At 51.4% G+C, this 21,657-nt stretch overlaps 1 protein-coding gene across 1 annotated transcript in view; it reads right to left on the reverse strand.

Annotated features, from left to right (window-relative positions):
* The window catches only part of LOC139250226 (exonuclease mut-7 homolog), a 347,320-nt gene that overhangs the window by 305,971 nt on the left and 19,692 nt on the right, over positions 1–21,657 (reverse strand). Inside the window, exon 3 of the mRNA XM_070872721.1 lies at positions 12,910–12,985. The gene's annotated coding sequence lies outside the window, so the exon portion shown is untranslated. The remainder of the gene's footprint in view (positions 1–12,909; positions 12,986–21,657) is intronic.

The raw sequence follows: 21,657 nt of genomic DNA on the forward strand, positions 1-21,657 counted from the left end.
CCCACACACTGACTCTCACTGGGGTACAGTTCCATACGCACTGACTCTCACTGGGGTATAGTCCCACACACTGACTCTCACTGGGGCACGGGACCCACACCCATTGACCCTCACTGTGTTACGGGTCCCACACACACTGACTCTCACTGGGGTAGGGTCAAGCACACATTGAATCTCTCTCGGGCACAGTTCAACACACACTGATGCTCACTGGGGTACAGTTCCACGCACACTGACTCTCACTAGGGTACAGTTGCACACACACTGACACTCACTGGGGTACAGTTCCACACACACTGACTCTCACTGGCGTACAGTCCCAGAAACAGTGACTCTCACAGGAGTACAGTCCCAGAAACAGTAAATCTCACTGAGGTACAGTTCCACACACACACTGACTCTCACTGGGGTACAGTTCCACACACACAGACTCTCACTGGGGCACGGTCCCACACACTGACTCTCACAGGGGTACAGTCCCACACACACTGACTCTCACTGGGGTACAGGTCCACTCATACTGACTCTCACTGGGGTACAGGCCCACACACACTGACCCTCAGTGGGGTACGGGTCCCACACACACTGACTCTCACTGGAGTAAGGTTCCACACAAACTAACTCTCTCTGGGATACAGGTCCTACACACACTGACTCTCACTGGGGTACAGTTCCACACAAACTGACTCTCACTGGGGCACGGTCCCACACACACTGACTCTCACTGGCATACAGTCCCAGAAACAGTGCCTCTCACTGGGGTACAGTTCCACACACACTGACTCTCAATGGGGTACAGTCCCACACACACTGACTCTCACTGGGGTACAATTCCACACACACTGACTCTCACTGGGGTACAGTCCCAGACACACTGACTCTCACAGGGGTACAGTCCCAGAAACAGTAAATCTCACTGGGGTACAGTTCCACACACACACTGACTCTCACTGGGGTACAGTTCCACACACACAGACTCTCACTGGGGCATGGTCCCACACACTGACTCTCACAGGGGTACAGTCCCACACACACTGACTCTCACTGGGGTACATGTCCACTCATACTGACTCTCACTGGGGTACAGTCCCACACACACTGACTCTCAGTGGGGTACGGGTCCCACACACACTGACTCTCACTGGAGTAAGGTTCCACACAAACTAACTCTCTCTGGGATACAGATCCTACACACACTGACTCTCACTGGGGTACAGTTCCACACAAACTGACTCTCACTGGGGCACGGTCCCACACACACTGACACTCATTGGCATACAGTCCCATACACACTGACTCTCACTGGGGTACAGTTCCACACACACTGACTCTCAATGGGGTACAGTCCCACACACACTAACTCTCACTGGGGTACAGTCCCAGACACACTGACTCTCACAGGGGTACAGTCCCAGAAACAGTAAATCTCTCTGGGATACAGGTCCTACACACACTGACTCGCACTGGGGTACAGTTCCACACAAACTGACTCTCACTGGGGCACGGTCCCACACACTGACTCTCAGAGGGGTACAGTCCCACACACACTGACTCTCACTGGGCACTAGTCCCACACACACTGACTCTCACTGGGGTACAGGTCCACTCATACTGACTCTCACTGGGGTACAGTCCCACACACACTGACTCTCAGTGGGGTACGGGACCCACACACACTGACTCTCACTGGGGTAAGGTTCCACACAAACTGACTCTCACTGGGATACAGGTCCGACATACACTGACTCTCACTTAGGTACAGTCCCACACACACTGACTCTCACTTAGGTACAGGTCCCACACACACTGACTCTCAATGGGGTACGGGTCCCACACACACTGACTCTCACTGGGGTATAGTTCGACACACACTGACTCTCACTGGGGTACAGTCCCACACACACTGACTCTCAGTGGGGTACGGGTCCCACACACAATGACTCTCACTGGAGTAAGGTTCCACACAAACTAACCCTCTCTGGGATACAGGTCCTACACACACTGACTCTCACTGGGGTACAGTTCCACACAAACTGACTCTCACTGGGGCACGGTCCCACACACTGACTCTCATAGGGGTACAGTCCCACACACTGACTCTCATAGGGGTACAGTCCCACACACTGACTCTCATTGGGCCACAGTCCCACACACACTGACACTAACTTGTGTACAGGTCCACACACACTGACTCTCACTGGGGTACAGATCCACACACACTGACTCTCACTGGCGTACAGTCCCAGAAACAGTGACTCTCACTGGGGTACAGTTCCAAACACACAGACTCTCACTGGGGTACAGGTCCACACACACTGACTCTCACTGACGTATAGTCCCACACACACTGACTCTCACTGAGGTACAGTCCCACACACACTGACTCTCACTGGGGTACAATTCCACACACACAGCATTTCATTGGTGTACAGGTTCAAACACACCGAGTCTAACTGGTATACAGTCCCACACACACTGACTCTCACTTAAGTACGGGTCCCACACACACTGACTCTCACTGGGGTTCACACACACACACACTGACTCTCACTGTAGTAAGGTTCCACACAAACTGACTCTCACTGGGATACGGGTCCCACACACACTGACTCTCACTGGGGTATAGTTCCACACACACTGACTCGCACTGGGGTATAGTTCCACACACACTGACTCTCACTGGGGTACAGTGCCACACACACTGACTCTCACTGGGGTACAGTCCCACACACACAGACTCTCACTGGGGTACAGTTCCATACACACTGACTCTCACTGGGGTATAGTCCCACACACTGACTCTCACTGGGGCACGGGACCCACATCCATTGACCCTCACTGGGGTACGGGTCCCACACACACTGACTCTCACTGGGGTAGGGTCAAGCACACATTGAATCTCTCTCGGGCACAGTTCAACACACACTGATGCTCACTGGGGTACAGTTCCACGCACACTGACTCTCACTGGGGTACAGTTCCACACACACTGACTCTCACTGGGGTACAGTTCCACACACACTGACTCTCACTGGCGTACAGTCCCAGAAACAGTGACTCTCACTGGGGTACAGTTCCACACACACTGACTCTCAATGGAGTACAGTCCCACACACACTGACTCTCACTGGGGTACAGTTCCACACACACACTGACTCTCACTGGGGTACAGTCCCAGACACACTGACTCTCACAGGGGTACAGTCCCAGAAACAGTAAATCTCACTGGGGTACAGTTCCACACACACACTGACTCTCACTGGAGTACAGTCCCACACACACTGACTCTCACTGGGGTACAGTCCCACACACAATGAGTCTCACTGGAGTAAGGTTCCACACAAACTAACCCTCTCTGGGATACAGGTCCTACACACACTGACTCTCACTGGGGTACAGTTCCACACAAACTGACTCTCACTGGGGCACGGTCCCACACACTGACTCTCATAGGGGTACAGTCCCACACACTGACTCTCACTGAGCACTAGTCCCACACACACTGACTCTCACTGGGGTACAGGTCCACTCATACTGACTCTCACTGGCGTACAGTCCCAGAAACGGTGACTCTCATTGGGGCACAGTCCCACACACACTGACATTAACTGGTGTACAGGTCCACACACACTGACTCTCACTGGGGTACAGATCCACACACACTGACTCTCACTGGCGTACAGTCCCAGAAACAGTGACTCTCACTGGGGTACAGTTCCAAACACACTGACTCTCACTGGGGTGTGGGTCCCACACACACTGACTCTCACTGGGGTATAGTTCCACACACACTGACTCGCACTGGGGTATAGTTCCACACACACTGACTCTCACTGGGGTACAGTGCCACACACACTGACTCTCACTGGGGTATAGTCCCACACACTGACTCTCACTGGGGTACAGTTCCATACGCACTGACTCTCACTGGGGTATAGTCCCACACACTGACTCTCACTGGGGCACGGGACCCACACCCATTGACCCTCACTGGGGTACGGGTCCCACACACACTGACTCTCACTGGGGTAGGGTCAAGCACACATTGAATCTCTCTCGGGCACAGTTCAACACACACTGATGCTCACTGGGGTACAGTTCCACACACACTGACTCTCAATGGGGTACAGTCCCACACACATTGACTCTCACTGGGGTACAGTTCCACACACACACTGACTCTCACTGGGGTACAGTCCCAGACACACTGACTCTCAGGAGTACATTCCCAGAAACAGTAAATCTCACTGGGGTACAGTTCCACACACACACTGACTCTCACTGGGGTACAGTTCCACACACACAGACTCTCACTGGGGCACGATCCCACACTTTGACTCTCACTGGGGTACAGTCCCACACACACTGACTCTCACTGGGGTACAGGTCCACTCATACTGACTCTCACTGGGGTACAGTCCCACACACACTGACTCTCACTGGAGTAAGGTTCCACACAAACTAACTCTCTCTGGGATACAGGTCCTACACACACTGACTCTCACTGGGGTACAGTTCCACACAAACTGACTCTCACTGGGGCACGGTCCCACACACACTGACTCTCACTGGCATACAGTCCCAGAAACAGTGACTCTCACTGGGGTACAGTTCCACACACACTGACTCTCAATGGGGTACAGTCCCACACACACTGACTCTCACTGGGGTACAATCCCCCACACACTGACTCTCACTGGGGTACAGTCCCAGACACACTGACTCTCACAGGGGTACAGTCCCAGAAACAGTAAATCTCACTGGGGTACAGTTCCACACACACACTGACTCTCACTCGGGTACAGTTCCACACACACAGACTCTCACTGGGGCACGGTCCCACACACTGACTCTCACAGGGGTACAGTCCCACACACACTGACTCTCACTGGGGTACATGTCCACTCATACTGACTCTCACTGGGGTACAGTCCCACACACACTGACTCTCAGTGGGGTACGGGTCCCACACACACTGACTCTCACTGGAGTAAGGTTCCACACAAACTAACTCTCTCTGGGATACAGGTCCCACACACACTGACTCTCACTGGGGTACAGTTCCACACAAACTGACTCTCACTGGGGCACGGTCCCACACACTGACTCTCATAGGGGTACAGTCCCACACACACTGACTCTCACTGGGCACTAGTCCCACACACACTGACTCTCACTGGGGTACAGGTCCACTCATACTGACTCTCACTGGGGTGCAGTCCCACACACACTGACTCTCAGTGGGGTACGGGACCCACACACACTGACTCTCACTGGAGTAAGGTTCCACACAAACTGACTCTCACTGGGATACAGGTCCGACACACACTGACTCTCACTGGGGTACGGGTGCACACACACTGACTCTCACTGGGGTAGAGTTCCACACACACTGACTCTCACTGGGGAACAGTCCCACACACACTGACTCTCAATGGGGTACAATTCCACACACACTGACTCTCACTGGGGTACAGTCCCACACACACTGACTCTCACTGGGGTACAGTTATACACACACTGACTCTCACTGGCGTACGGTCCCAGAAACAGTGACTCTCACTGGGGTACAGTCCCACACACACTGACTCTCACTGGGGTACAGTCCCACACACACTGACTCTCACTGGCGTACAGTCCCAGAAACGGTGACTATCATTGGGGCACAGTCCCACACACACTGACACTAAATGGTGTACAGGTCCACACACACTGACTCTCACTGGGGTACAGTCCCACACACACTGACTCTCACTTAGGTACGGGTCCCACACACACTGACTCTCAATGGGGTACGGGTCCCACACACACTGACTCTCACTGGGGTATCGTCCCACACACTGACTCTCACTGGGGCACGGGACCCACACCCATTGACCCTCACTGGGGTACGGGTCCCACACACACTGACTCTCACTGGGGTAGGGTCAAGCACACATTGAATCTCTCTCGGGCACAGTTCAACACACACTGATGCACACTGGGGTACAGTTCCACGCACACTGACTCTCACTAGGGTACAGTTGCACACACACTGACTCTCACTGGGGTTTAGTTCCACACACACTGACTCTCACTGGCGTACAGTCCCAGAAACAGTGACTCTCACTGGGGTACAGTTCCACACACACAGACTCTCACTGGGGCACGGTCCCACACACTGACTCTCACAGGGGTACAGTCCCACACACACTGACTCTCACTGGGGTACAGTTCCACACAAACTGACTCTCACTGGGGCACGGTCCCACACACACTGACTCTCACTGGGGTACAGTTCCACACACACAGACTCTCACTGGGGCATGGTCCCACACACACTGACTCTCACAGGGGTACAGTCCCACACACACTGACTCTCACTGGGGTACATGTCCACTCATACTGACTCTCACTGGGGTACAGTCCCAGACACACTGACTCTCAGTGGGGTACGGGTCCCACACACACTGACTCTCACTGGAGTAAGGTTCCACACAAACTAACTCTCTCTGGGATACAGGTCCTACACACACTTACTCTCACTGGGGTACGGGTGCACACACACTGACTCTCACTGGGGTACAGTTCCACACACACTGACTCTCACTGGGGAACAGTCCCACACACACTGACTTTCAATGGGGTACAATTCCACACACACTGACTCTCACTGGGGTACAGTCCCACACACACTGACTCTCACTGGGGTACAGTTATACACACACTGACTCTCACTGGCGTACGGTCCCAGAAACAGTGACTCTCACTGGGGTACAGTCCCACACACACTGACTCTCACTGGGGTACAGTCCCACACACACTGACTCTCACTGGCGTACAGTCCCAGAAACGGTGACTATCATTGGGGCACAGTGCCACACACACTGACACTAAATGGTGTACAGGTCCACACACACTGACTCTCACTGGGGTACAGTCCCACACACACTGACTCTCACTTAGGTACGGGTCCCACACACACTGACTCTCAATGGGGTACGGGTCCCACACACACTGACTCTCACTGGGGTATAGTTCCACACACACTGACTCTCACTGGCGTACAGTCCCAGAAACAGTGACTCTCACTGGGGTACAGTTCCAAACACACAGACTCTCACTGGGGTGCGGGTCCCACACACACTGACTCTCACTGACGTATAGTTCCACACACACTGACTCTCACTGAGGTACAGTCCCACACACACTGACTCTCAGTGGGGTACGGGTCCCACACACAATGACTCTCACTGGAGTAAGGTTCCACACAAACTAACCCTCTCTGGGATACAGGTCCTACACACACTGACTCTCACTGGGGTACAGTTCCACACAAACTGACTCTCACTGGGGCACGGTCCCACACACTGATTCTCATTGGGGTACAGTCCCACACACACTGACTCTCACTGGGCACTAGTCCCACACACACCGACTCTCACTGGGGTACAGATCCACTCATACTGACTCTCACTGGCGTACAGTCCCAGAAACGGTGACTCTCATTGGGGCACAGTCCCACACACACTGACACTAACTGGTGTACAGGTCCACACACACTGACTCTCACTGGGGTACAGTTCCACACACACTGACTCTCACTGGCGTATAGTCCCAGAAACAATGAATCTCACTGGGGTACAGGTCCAGCACACACTGACTCACTCTCGGGTACAGTTCAACACAAACTGACACTCACTCGGTTACAGATCCAACACACACTCACTCTTACTGGAATACGGGTCCCACACACACTGACTTTCACTGGGGTACAGTTCCACACAAACTGACTCTCACTGCGATACAGTTCCACACAAACTGACTCTCGCTGGGGTACAGTTCCACACACCTTGACTCTCACTCTGAGCTTCGGCAAGAGCGGAGACTGACGATGTTACGGAGGTGGAAATAGGCGATCTTAGTTATGCTGCGTATATGTGGTCGAAAGCTCATTTCAGGGTCAAATGTGACACCAAGGTTCCGAACAGTCAGTTTCAGTTTTGGCCAGATGTTGGGGAGAGGGATGGAGTCAGTGGCTCGGGAACGGACCAAAACCAAAAACATATTCAATTGAAGAAAATTTATGCTCATCCAGATTTTAGCCCACAAACTGGGTGAGGGGGTGGAAAGGTCGGAGGAGTCGAAGATTCGAGGAGTTAAGGGGTCGCGTGTTCAATGGATCGAGTTCCACGGGCACCGACTCTCACTGGGGTATAATTCCCCTCGTCTCCTCCAACGCCTCAACTAGTTTGTGGGCTAAAATCTGGATGAGCAGAAATGTTTTCCAATTCAATATTAGGAAGACCGAAGCCATTGTTTTTGGTCGAAAGAACATAAGTACATAAGAATTAGGAACATGAGTAGGCCATCTAGCCCTTCGAGCCTGCTCTGCCATTCAATAAGATCATGGCTGATCTGGCCGTGGACTCAGCTCCACTTACCCGCCCGCTCCCCGTAACCCTTAATTCCCTTATTGGTTAAAAATCTATCCATCTGTGACTTGAATACATTCAATGAGCTAGCCTCAACTGCTTCCTTGGGCAGAGAATTCCACAGATTCACAACCCTCTGGGAGAAGAAATTCCTTCTCAACTCAGTTTTAAATAGGCTCCCCTGTATTTTGTGGCTGTGCCCCCTAGTTCTAGTCTCCCCGACCAGTGGAAACAACCTCTCTGCCTCTATCTTGTCTATCCTTTTCATTATTTTAAATGTTTCTATAAGATCACCCCCTCATCCTTCTGAACTCCAGCGAGTAAAGACCCAGTCTACTCAATCTATCATCATAAGGTAACCCCCTCATCTCCGGAATCAGCCGAGTGAATCGTCTCTGTACCCCCTCCAAAGCTAGTATATCCTTCCTTAAGTAAGGTGACCAAAACTGCACGCAGTACTCCAGGTGCGGCCTTACCAATACCCTATACAGTTGCAGCAGGACCTCCCTGCTTTTGTACTCCATCCCTCTCGCAATGAAGGCCAACATTCCATTCGCCTTCCTGATTACCTGCTGCACCTGCAAACTAACTTTTTGGGATTCACCCCCAGGTCCCTCTGCACCGCAGCATGTTGTAATTTCTCCCCATTCAAATAATATTCCCTTTTACCGTTTTTTTTCCCAAGGTGGATGACCTCACACTTTCCGACATTGTATTCCATCTGCCAAACCTTCGTCCATTCGCTTAACCTATCCAAATCTCTTTGCAGCCTCTCTGTGTCCTATACACAACCCGCTTTCCCACTAATCTTTGTGTCATCTGCAAATTTTGTTACACTACACTCTGTCCCCTCTTCCAGGTCATCTATGTATATTGTAAACAGTTGTGGTCCCAGCACCAATCCCTGTGGCACACCACTAACCACCGATTTCCAACCCGAAAAGGACCCATTTATCCCGACTCTCTACATTCTGTTCGCCAGCCAATTCTCTATCCATGCTAATACATTTCCTCTGACTCCGCGTACCTCTATCTTTTGCAGTAACCTTTTGTGTGGCACCTTATCGAATGCCTTTTGGAAATCTAAATACACCACATCCATCGGTACACCTCTATCCACCATGCTCATTATATCCTCAAAAAATTCTAGTAAATTAGTTAAACATGATTTCCCCTTCATGAATCCATGCTGCGTCTGCTTGATTCTAGATGTCCCGCTATTTCTTCCTTAATGATAGTTTCAAGCATTTTCCCCACTACAGATGTTAAACTAACCAGCCTATAGTTACCTGCCTTTTGTCTGCCCCCTTTTTTAAACAGAGGCATTACATTAGCTGCTTTCCAATCCGCTGGTGCCTCCCCAGAGTCCAGAGAATTTTGGTAGATTATAACGAATGCAGCTGCTATAACTTCCGCCATCTCTTTTAATACCCTGGGATGCATTTCATCAGGACCAGGGGACTTGTCTACCTTGAGTCCCATTAGCCTGTCCAGCACTACCCCCCTAGTGATAGTGATTGTCTCAAGGTCCTCCCTTCCCACATTCCCATGACCAGCAATTTTTGGCATGGTTTTTGTGTCTTCCACTGTGAAGACCGAAGCAAAATAATTGTTTAAGGTCTCAGCCATTTCCACGTTTCCCATTATTAAATCCCCCTTCTCATCTTCGAAGGGACCAACATTTACTTTAGTCACTCTTTTCCGTTTTATATATCTGTAAAAGCTTTTACTATCTGTTTTTATGTTTTGCGCAAGTTTACCTTCGAAATCTATCTTTCCTTTCTTTATTGCTTTTTTAGTCATTCTTTGCTGTTGTTTAAAATTTTCCCAATCTTCTATTTCCGACTAACCTTGGCCACCTTATACGCATTGGTCTTTGATTTGATACTCTCCTTTATTTCCTTGGTTATCCATGGCTGGTTATCCCTTCTCTTACCGCTCTTCTTTTTCACTGGAATATATTTTTGTTGCGCACTATGAAAGAGCTCCTTAAAAGTCCTCCACTGTTCCTCAATTGTGCCACCGTTTAGTCTGTGTTTCCAGTCTACTTTAGCCAACTCTGCCCTCATCCCGCTGTAGTTCCCTTTGTTTAAGCATAGTACGCTCGTTTCTGACACAACTTCCTCACCCTCAATCTGTATTACAAATTCAACCATACTGTGATCACTCATTCCGAGAGGATCTTTTACTAGGAGATCATTTATTTTTTCTGTCTCATTACACAGGACCAGATCTAAGATAGCTTGCTCCCTTGTAGGTTCTGTAACATACTGTTCTAAGAAACAATCCCATATGCTTTCTATGAATTCCTCCTCCAGACTACCCCGTGCGATTTGAGTTGACCAATCGATATGTAGGTTAAAATCCCCCATGACTACTGCCGTTCCTTTTTCACATGCCTTAATTATTCCCTTGATTATTGCCCACCCCACCGTGAAGTTATTATTTGGGGGCCTATTAACTACGCCCACCAGTGACTTTTTCCCCTTACTATCTCTAATCTCCACCCACAATGATTCCACATTTTGTTCATTAGAGCCAATATCGTCTCTCACAACTGCCCTGATATCATCCTTTATTAACAGAGCTATCACACCTTCTTTCCCTTCTTGTCTATCTTTCCGAATCGTCAGATACCCCTGTATGTTTAATTCCCAGTCTTGGCCACCCTGCAACCATGTTTCTGTAATGGCCACAAAATCATACCCATTTGTAATGATTTGTGCAGTCAACTCATTTACTTTATTTCGAATGCTGCGTGCATTTAGGTAGAGTGTTTTAATACTAGTTTTTAAACCATGATTTTTAGTTTTGACCCCTCCTGCAGCCCCTTTATATTCAGTGGCCCTTTTTGTTTTTTGCCTTGGGTTTCTCTGCCCTCCACTTTTACTCATCTCCTTTCTGTCTTTTGCTTTTGTCTCCTTTTTGTTTCCCTCTGTCTCCCTGCATTGGTTCCCATCCCCCTGCCATATTAGTTTAACTCCTCCCCAACAGCACTAGCAAACACTCCCCCTCGGACATTGGTTCCGGTCCTGCCCAGGTGCAGACCGTCCGGTTTGTACTGGTCCCACCTCCCCTAGAACCGGTTCCAATGCCCCAGGAATTTGAATCCCTCCCTGCTGCACCACTGCTCAAGCCACGTATTCATCTGCGCTATCCTGCAATTCCTACTCTGACTAGCACGTGGCACTGGTAGCAATCCCGAGATTACTACTTTTGAGGTCCTACTTTTTAATTTAGCTCCTAGCTCCTTAAAGTCGTCTCATAGCACCTCATCCCTTTTTTTATCTATGTCGTTGGTACCAATGTGCACCACAACAACTGGCTGTTCTCCCTCCCTTTTTCGAATGTCCTGCACCCGCTCCGAGACATCCTTGACCCTTGCACCAGGGAGGCAACATACCATCCTGGAGTCTCGGTTGCGGCCGCAGAAACGCCTATCTATTCCCTGCCACAAACTCCGTCCGACCACATATCCGCAGCATAATTAAAACCACCTACTTCCACCTCTGTAACATCGCTCCTTAAATTCGTCTCGTAGCACCTCATCCCTTTTTTTATCTATGTTGTTGGTACCAATGTGTTTGATGCTCACACAGAGAGGCCTCGGTCAGTGCAGTGTTTGATGCTCTCACATAGAGGTCTCGGTCAGTGCTGTGTTTGATGCTCACACAGAGAGGCCTCGGTCAATGCTGTGTTTGATGCTTACACAGAGAGAGGTCTCGGTCAGTGCTGTGTTTGATGCTCACAGAGCGACTGGCTGTTCTCCCTCCCTTTTTAGAATGTCCTGCACCCGCTCCGAGACATCCTTGACCCTTGCACCCTTACCTCAGCTCATCCACGCCTTTGTTACCTCTAGACGGGAGTATTCCAATGCATCCCTGGCTGGCCTCCCATATTCTTCCTGACTTAAACTAGAGGTGATCCAAAACATGCCAGCCCTGTGTCCTAACTCGCACCGAGTCCTGCTCACCCATCACCTCTGTGCTCACCGACCTACATTGGATTCCGTTTAAACAACGCCTCGATTTCAAAATTATCATTCTCGTTGACAAATCGCCCCATGGGCTCGCCCCTCCCGATCTCTGTAATCTCCTCCAGCCCTACAACCCCCCGAGATGTCTGTGCTCCTGTAATTCTGCCCTCTTCAGCGTCCCTGATTATAGTCACTCCACCATTGGTGGTCGTGCCTTCTGTTACCTCGGCCCTAAACTCTGGAATTCCCTCCCTAAACCTCTTCGCCTCACTACCTCTTTCCTCCTTCAAGACGCTCCTTAAAACCTACCTCTTTGATCAAGCTTTAGGTCACGTGCTAATTTCTACTTATGCGGCTTGGTGTCAAATTGTTTTATCTCATAATAGTCCTGTGAAGCACCTTCGGACGATTCACTACGGTAAAGGCAATTTGTTGTTGTAAAACAGACCTTGTGTATTTGCAGCTATAGGTTATCGGAGATTTCCTAAGGGTTACAACATGGATTCCAGGAACAGTCACCTTTGCAGTTGGTTCGAGGTCCTGTTGTACTTTGTCTATCAAGGACTCCAGGTTCATCAGATGTGAGGCCAGCTACCTGTAAGGGTACACAGACAGGGTAAGCAACAAACCGTAGCAACAGCTGCCTCAGCTCGAGCCAACACAACACTCACCCAGTCACAGCTCAGCATTGCTCACACTGCGCTAACAACAAGCCAAGGGTCACATCGCTCCCACATGCAAATGAGAGCAGGTGCTGGCAAAGGACTCTGCTACCTGGAGGGAGGGTGACTATGAGGGACAAATGCACACAGTTCCATACAATCACAGTCCCAATTACAGGAGCTGCTCACCGAGCTGACCGAGTGTTCACCACAACATCTGATGCTGCCATTACCCCACACTGCATCATACGCAACCCCAGGAATTGTACTTAATCGACAGCATCCCGGAGCAGTCAAGCTCCCAGTGCTCACACGACTGCCAGACGGCTTCATTTCATTTCACAAGAAAAATCAATACACGTTTCTCATGGTCTCCGAAAGGGCTGACTCTCTCTGGGTTCCACATACGCCGACACTCTCTGGGGTACAGGTCCACACACACTGACTCTCACTGGGGTACAGTACCACACACACTGACTCTCACTGGGGTACAGTCCCACACACACTGACTCTCACTGGTGTACAGTCCCACACACATTGACTCTCACTGGTGTACAGTCCCACACACACTGACTCTCACTGGGGTACAGGTGCCACACACACTGACTCTCACTGGGGTACAGTTCCACACACACACTGACTCTCACTGGGGTACAGTCCCACACACACTGACTCTCACTGGTGTACAGTCCCACACACATTGACTCTCACAGGGGTACAGGTGCCACACACACTGACTCTCACTGGTGTACAGTACCACACACACTGACTCTCACTGGGGTACAGGTGCCACACACATTGACTCTCACTGGTGTACAGTCCCACACACACTGACTCTCACTGGAGTACGGGTTCCACACACACTGACTCTCACTGGGGTACAATTCCACACACACTGACTCTCACTGGGGTACAATTCCACACACACTGACTCTCACTGGGGTACGGGTTCCACACACATTGACTCTCACTGGGGTACAATTCCACACACACTGACTCTCACTGGGGTACGGGTGCCACACACACTGACTCTCACTGGGGTAAAGTTCCACACACAATGACTCTCACTGGGGTACGGGTTCCACACACACTGACTCTCACTGGGGTACAGTTCCACACACACTGACTCTCACTGGGGTACAGTTCCACACACACTGACTCTCACTTGGGTACAGTTCCACACACACTGACTCTCACTGGGGTAAGGTTCCACACACAATGACTCTCACTGGGGTTCGGGTCCCACACACACTGACTCTCACTGGGGTACAATTCCACACACACTGACTCTCACTGGGGTAAGGGTCCCACACACACTGACTCTCACTGGGGTACGGGTGCCACACACACTGACTCTCACTGGGGTAAAGTTCCACACACAATGACTCTCACTGGGGTACGGGTCCCACACACACTGACTCTCACTGGGGTACAGGTCCACAGACACTGACTCACACTGCGGTACGGGTCCCACACACACTGACTCAGCCTGGGGTACAGTTCCACACACACTGACTCTCACTTGGGTACAATGCCACACACACTGACTCTCACTTGGGTACATTGTCACACACACTGACTCTCACTGGGGTACGGGTCCCACACACACTGACTCTCAATGGGGTACAGTTCCACACACATTGATTCTCAGTGGGGTAAGGTGCCACACACACTGACTCTCACTGGGGTACAGTTCCACACACACTGACTCTCACTGGGGTACAATTCCACACACACTGACTCACACTGGGGTACGGGTTCCACACACACTGACTCTCACTGGGGTACAATTCCACACACACTGACTCTCACTGGGGTACGGGTGCAACACACACTGACTCTCACTGGGGTAAAGTTCCACACACAATGACTCTCACTGGGGTACGGGTTCCACACACACTGACTCTCACTGGGGTAGAGTTCCACACACACCGACTCTCACTGGGGTACAGTTCCACACACACTGACTCTCACTTGGGTACAGTTCCACACACACTGACTCTCACTGGGGTAAAGTTCCACACACAATGACTCTCACTGGGGTTCGGGTCCCACACACACTGACTCTCACTGGGGTACAATTCCACACACACTGACTCTCACTGGGGTAAGGGTTCCACACACACTGACTCTCACTGGGGTACGGGTGCCACACACACTGACTCTCACTGGGGTAAAGTTCCACACACAATGACTCTCACTGGGGTACGGGTCCCACACACACTGACTCTCACTGGGGTACAGGTCCACAGACACTGACTCACACTGCGGTACGGGTCCCACACACACTGACTCAGCCTGGGGTACAGTTCCACACACACTGACTCTCACTTGGGTACAGTGCCACACACACTGACTCTCACTTGGGTACATTGTCACACACACTGACTCTCACTGGGGTACGGGTCCCACACACACTGACTCTCAATGGGGTACAGTTCCACACACATTGATTCTCAGTGGGGTAAGGTGCCACACACACTGACTCTCACTGGGGTACAGTTCCACACACACTGACTCTCACTGGGGTAGAATTCCACACACACTGACTCTCACTGGGGTACAGTTCCACAGACACTGACTCTCACTGGGGTACGGGTCCCACAGACTCTCACTGGGATACAGTTCCACACATACTGACTCTCACTGGGGTACAGGTCCACAGACACTGACTCTCACTGCGGTACAGTTCCCACACACACTGACTCTCAATGGGGTACAGTTCCACACACACTGACTCTCACTTGGGTACAGTGCCACACACACTGACTCTCACTTGGGTACAGTTCCACACACAGTGACTCTCACTGGGGTACAGTTCCACACATACTGACTCTCACTGGGGTGCAGTCCCACACACACACTGACTCTCACTGGTGTACAGTACCACATACACTGACTCTCACTGGGGTACAGGTGCCACACACATTGACTCTCACTGGTGTACAGTCCCACACACACTGACTCTCACTGGGGTACGGGTTCCACACACACTGACTCTCACTGGGGTACAATTCCACACACACTGACTCTCACTTGGGTACAGTGCCACACACACTGACTCTCACTTGGGTACATTGTCACACACACTGACTCTCACTGGGGTACGGGTCCCACACACACTGACTCTCAATGGGGTACAGTTCCACACACATTGATTCTCAGTGGGGTAAGGTGCCACACACACTGACTCTCACTGGGGTACAGTTCCACACACACTGACTCTCACTGGGGTACAATTCCACACACACTGACTCACACTGGGGTACAGTTCCACAGACACTGACTCACACTGGGGTACGGGTCCCACAGACTCTCACTGGGATACAGTTCCACACATACTGACTCTCACTGGGGTACAGGTCCACAGACACTGACTCTCACTGCGGTACAGTTCCCACACACACTGACTCTCAATGGGGTATTGTTCCACAAACACTGCCTCTCACTGGGGTACAGTCCCACACACACTGACTTCCACTGGGGTACGGATCCCACACACAGTGACTCTCACTGGGGTACAGTTCCACACATACTGACTCTCACTGGGGTGCAGTCCCACACACACACTGACTCTCACTGGTGTACAGTACCACATACACTGACTCTCACTGGGGTACAGGTGCCACACACATTGACTCTCACTGGTGTACAGTCCCACACACACTGACTCTCACTGGGGTACGGGTTCCACACACACTGACTCTCACTGGGGTACAATTCCACACACACTGACTCTCACTGGGGTACAATTCCACACACACTGACTCTCACTGGGGTACGGGTTCCACACACACTGACTCTCACTGGGGTACAATTCCACACACACTGACTCTCACTGGGGTACGGGTGCCACACACACTGACTCTCACTGGGGTAAAGTTCCACACACAATGACTCTCACTGGGGTACGGGTTCCACACACACTGACTCTCACTGGGGTACAGTTCCACACACACCGACTCTCACTGGGGTACAGTTCCACACACACTGACTCTCACTTGGGTACAGTTCCACACACACTGACTCTCACTGGGGTAAAGTTCCACACACAATGACTCTCACTGGGGTTCGGGTCCCACACACACTGACTCTCACTGGGGTACAATTCCACACACACTGACTCTCACTGGGGTAAGGGTTCCACACACACTGACTCTCACTGGGGTACGGGTGCCACACACACTGACTCTCACTGGGGTAAAGTTCCACACACAATGACTCTCACTGGGGTACGGGTCCCACACACACTGACTCTCAATGGGGTACAGTTCCACACACATTGATTCTCAGTGGGGTAAGGTGCCACACACACTGACTCTCACTGGGGTACAGTTCCACACACACTGACTCTCACTGGGGTAGAATTCCACACACACTGACTCTCACTGGGGTACAGTTCCACAGACACTGACTCTCACTGGGGTACGGGTCCCACAGACTCTCACTGGGATACAGTTCCACACACACTGACTCTCACTGCGGTACAGTTCCCACACACACTGACTCTCAATGGGGTACAGTTCCACACACACTGACTCTCACTTGGGTACAGTGCCACACACACTGACTCTCACTTGGGTACAGTTCCACACACACTGACTCTCAATTGGGTACAGTTCCACACACACTGACTCTCACTTGGGTACAGTTCCACATACACTGACTCTCAGTGGGGTACGGGTGCCACACACACTGACTCTCACTGGGGTACGGGTCCCACATACACTGACTCTCAATGGGGTACAGTTCCACACACACTGACTCTCACTTGGGTACAGTTCCACACACACTGACTCTCACTTGGGTACAGCTCCACACACACTGACTCTCAATTGGGTACAGTTCCACACACACTGACTCTCACTTGGGTACAGTTCCACATACACTGACTCTCAGTGGGGTACAGTTCCACACACAATGACTCTCAGTGGGGTACAGTTCCACACACACTGACTCTCAATGGGGTATTGTTCCACAAACACTGCCTCTCACTGGGGTACAGTCCCACACACACTGACTTCCACTGGGGTACGGATCCCACACACAGTGACTCTCACTGGGGTACAGTTCCACACATACTGACTCTCACTGGGGTGCAGTCCCACACACACACTGACTCTCACTGGTGTACAGTACCACATACACTGACTCTCACTGGGGTACAGGTGCCACACACATTGACTCTCACTGGTGTACAGTCCCACACACACTGACTCTCACTGGGGTACGGGTTCCACACACACTGACTCTCACTGGGGTACAATTCCACACACACTGACTCTCACTGGGGTACAATTCCACACACACTGACTCTCACTGGGGTACGGGTTCCACACACACTGACTCTCACTGGGGTACAATTCCACACACACTGACTCTCACTGGGGTACGGGTGCCACACACACTGACTCTCACTGGGGTAAAGTTCCACACACAATGACTCTCACTGGGGTACGGGTTCCACACACACTGACTCTCACTGGGGTACAGTTCCACACACACCGACTCTCACTGGGGTACAGTTCCACACACACTGACTCTCACTTGGGTACAGTTCCACACACACTGACTCTCACTGGGGTAAAGTTCCACACACAATGACTCTCACTGGGGTTCGGGTCCCACACACACTGACTCTCACTGGGGTACAATTCCACACACACTGACTCTCACTGGGGTAAGGGTTCCACACACACTGACTCTCACTGGGGTACGGGTGCCACACACACTGACTCTCACTGGGGTAAAGTTCCACACACAATGACTCTCACTGGGGTACGGGTCCCACACACACTGACTCTCACTGGGGTACAGGTCCACAGACACTGACTCACACTGCGGTACGATCCCACACACACTGACTCAGCCTGGGGTACAGTTCCACACACACTGACTCTCACTTGGGTACAGTGCCACACACACTGACTCTCACTTGGGTACATTGTCACACACACTGACTCTCACTGGGGTACGGGTCCCACACACACTGACTCTCAATGGGGTACAGTTCCACACACATTGATTCTCAGTGGGGTAAGGTGCCACACACACTGACTCTCACTGGGGTACAGTTCCACACACACTGACTCTCACTGGGGTAGAATTCCACACACACTGACTCTCACTGGGGTACAGTTCCACAGACACTGACTCTCACTGGGGTACGGGTCCCACAGACTCTCACTGGGATACAGTTCCACACATACTGACTCTCACTGGGGTACAGGTCCACAGACACTGACTCTCACTGCGGTACAGTTCCCACACACACTGACTCTCAATGGGGTACAGTTCCACACACACTGACTCTCACTTGGGTACAGTGCCACACACACTGACTCTCACTTGGGTACAGTTCCACACACACTGACTCTCAATTGGGTACAGTTCCACACACACTGACTCTCACTTGGGTACAGTTCCACATACACTGACTCTCAGTGGGGTACGGGTGCCACACACACTGACTCTCACTGGGGTACGGGTCCCACATACACTGACTCTCAATGGGGTACAGTTCCACACACACTGACTCTCACTTGGGTACAGTTCCACACACACTGACTCTCACTTGGGTACAGTTCCACACACACTGACTCTCAATTGGGTACAGTTCCACACACACTGACTCTCACTTGGGTACAGTTCCACATACACTGACTCTCAGTGGGGTACAGTTCCACACACAATGACTCTCAGTGGGGTACAGTTCCACACACACTGACTCTCAATGGGGTATTGTTCCACAAACACTGCCTCTCACTGGGGTACAGTCCCACACACACTGACTTCCACTGGGGTACGGATCCCACACACAGTGACTCTCACTGGGGTACAGTTCCACACATACTGACTCTCACTGGGGTGCAGTCCCACACACACACTGACTCTCACTGGTGTACAGTACCACATACACTGACTCTCACTGGGGTACAGGTGCCACACACATTGACTCTCACTGGTGTACAGTCCCACACACACTGACTCTCACTGGGGTACAATTCCACACACACTGACTCTCACTGGGGTACGGGTTCCACACACACTGACTCTCACTGGGGTACAATTCCACACACACTGACTCTCACTGGGGTACAATTCCACACACACTGACTCTCACTGGGGTACGGGTTCCACACACACTGACTCTCACTGGGGTACAATTCCACACACACTGACTCTCACTGGGGTACGGGTGCCACACACACTGACTCTCACTGGGGTAAAGTTCCACACACAATGACTCTCACTGGGGTACGGGTTCCACACACACTGACTCTCACTGGGGTACAGTTCCACACACACCGACTCTCACTGGGGTACAGTTCCACACACACTGACTCTCACTTGGGTACAGTTCCACACACACTGACTCTCACTTGGGTACAGTTCCACACACACTGACTCTCACTGGGGTAAAGTTCCACACACAATGACTCTCACTGGGGTTCGGGTCCCACACACACTGACTCTCACTGGTGTACAATTCCACACACACTGACTCTCACTGGGGTAAGGGTCCCACACACACTGACTCTCACTGGGGTACGGGTGCCACACACACTGACTCTCACTGGGGTAAAGTTCCACACACAATGACTCTCAATGGGGTACGGGCCCACACACACTGACTCTCAATGGGGTACAGTTCCACACACATTGATTCTCAGTGGGGTAAGGTGCCACACACACTGACTCTCACTGGGGTACAGTTCCACACACACTGACTCTCACTTGGGTACAGTGCCACACACACTGACTCTCACTTGGGTACATTGTCACACACACTGACTCTCACTGGGGTACGGGTCCCACACACACTGACTCTCAATGGGGTACAGTTCCACACACATTGATTCTCAGTGGGGTAAGGTGCCACACACACTGACTCTCACTGGGGTACAGTTCCACACACACTGACTCTCACTGGGGTACAGTTCCACACACACTGACTCTCACTGGGGTACAGTTCCACACACACTGACTCTCAATGGGGTACAGTTCCACACACATTGATTCTCAGTGGGGTAAGGTGCCACACACACTGACTCTCACTGGGGTACAGTTCCACACACACTGACTCTCACTGGGGTACAGTTCCACACACACTGACTCTCAATGGGGTACAGTTCCACACACATTGATTCTCAGTGGGGTAAGGTGCCACACACACTGACTCTCACTGGGGTACAGTTCCACAGACACTGACTCTCACTTGGGTACAGTGCCACACACACTGACTCTCACTGGGGTACAGTTCCACACACACTGACTCTCAATGGGGTACAGTTCCACACACAATGACTCTCACTTGGGTACAGTTCCACACACACTGACTCTCACTGGGGTACAGTTCCACACACACTGACTCTCACTTGGGTACAGTTCCACACACACTGACTCTCACTTGGGTACAGTTCCACACACACTGACTCTCACTTGGGTACAGTTCCACACACACTGACTCTCACTTGGGTACAGTTCCACACACACTGACTCTCAATTGGGTACAGTTCCACACACACTGACTCTCACTTGGGTACAGTTCCACACACACTGACTCTCACTTGGGTACAGTTCCACACACACTGACTCTCACTTG

Source organism: Pristiophorus japonicus, unplaced genomic scaffold, assembly GCF_044704955.1.
Source record: "Pristiophorus japonicus isolate sPriJap1 unplaced genomic scaffold, sPriJap1.hap1 HAP1_SCAFFOLD_353, whole genome shotgun sequence".
NCBI classification, from domain to species: domain Eukaryota; kingdom Metazoa; phylum Chordata; class Chondrichthyes; family Pristiophoridae; genus Pristiophorus; species Pristiophorus japonicus.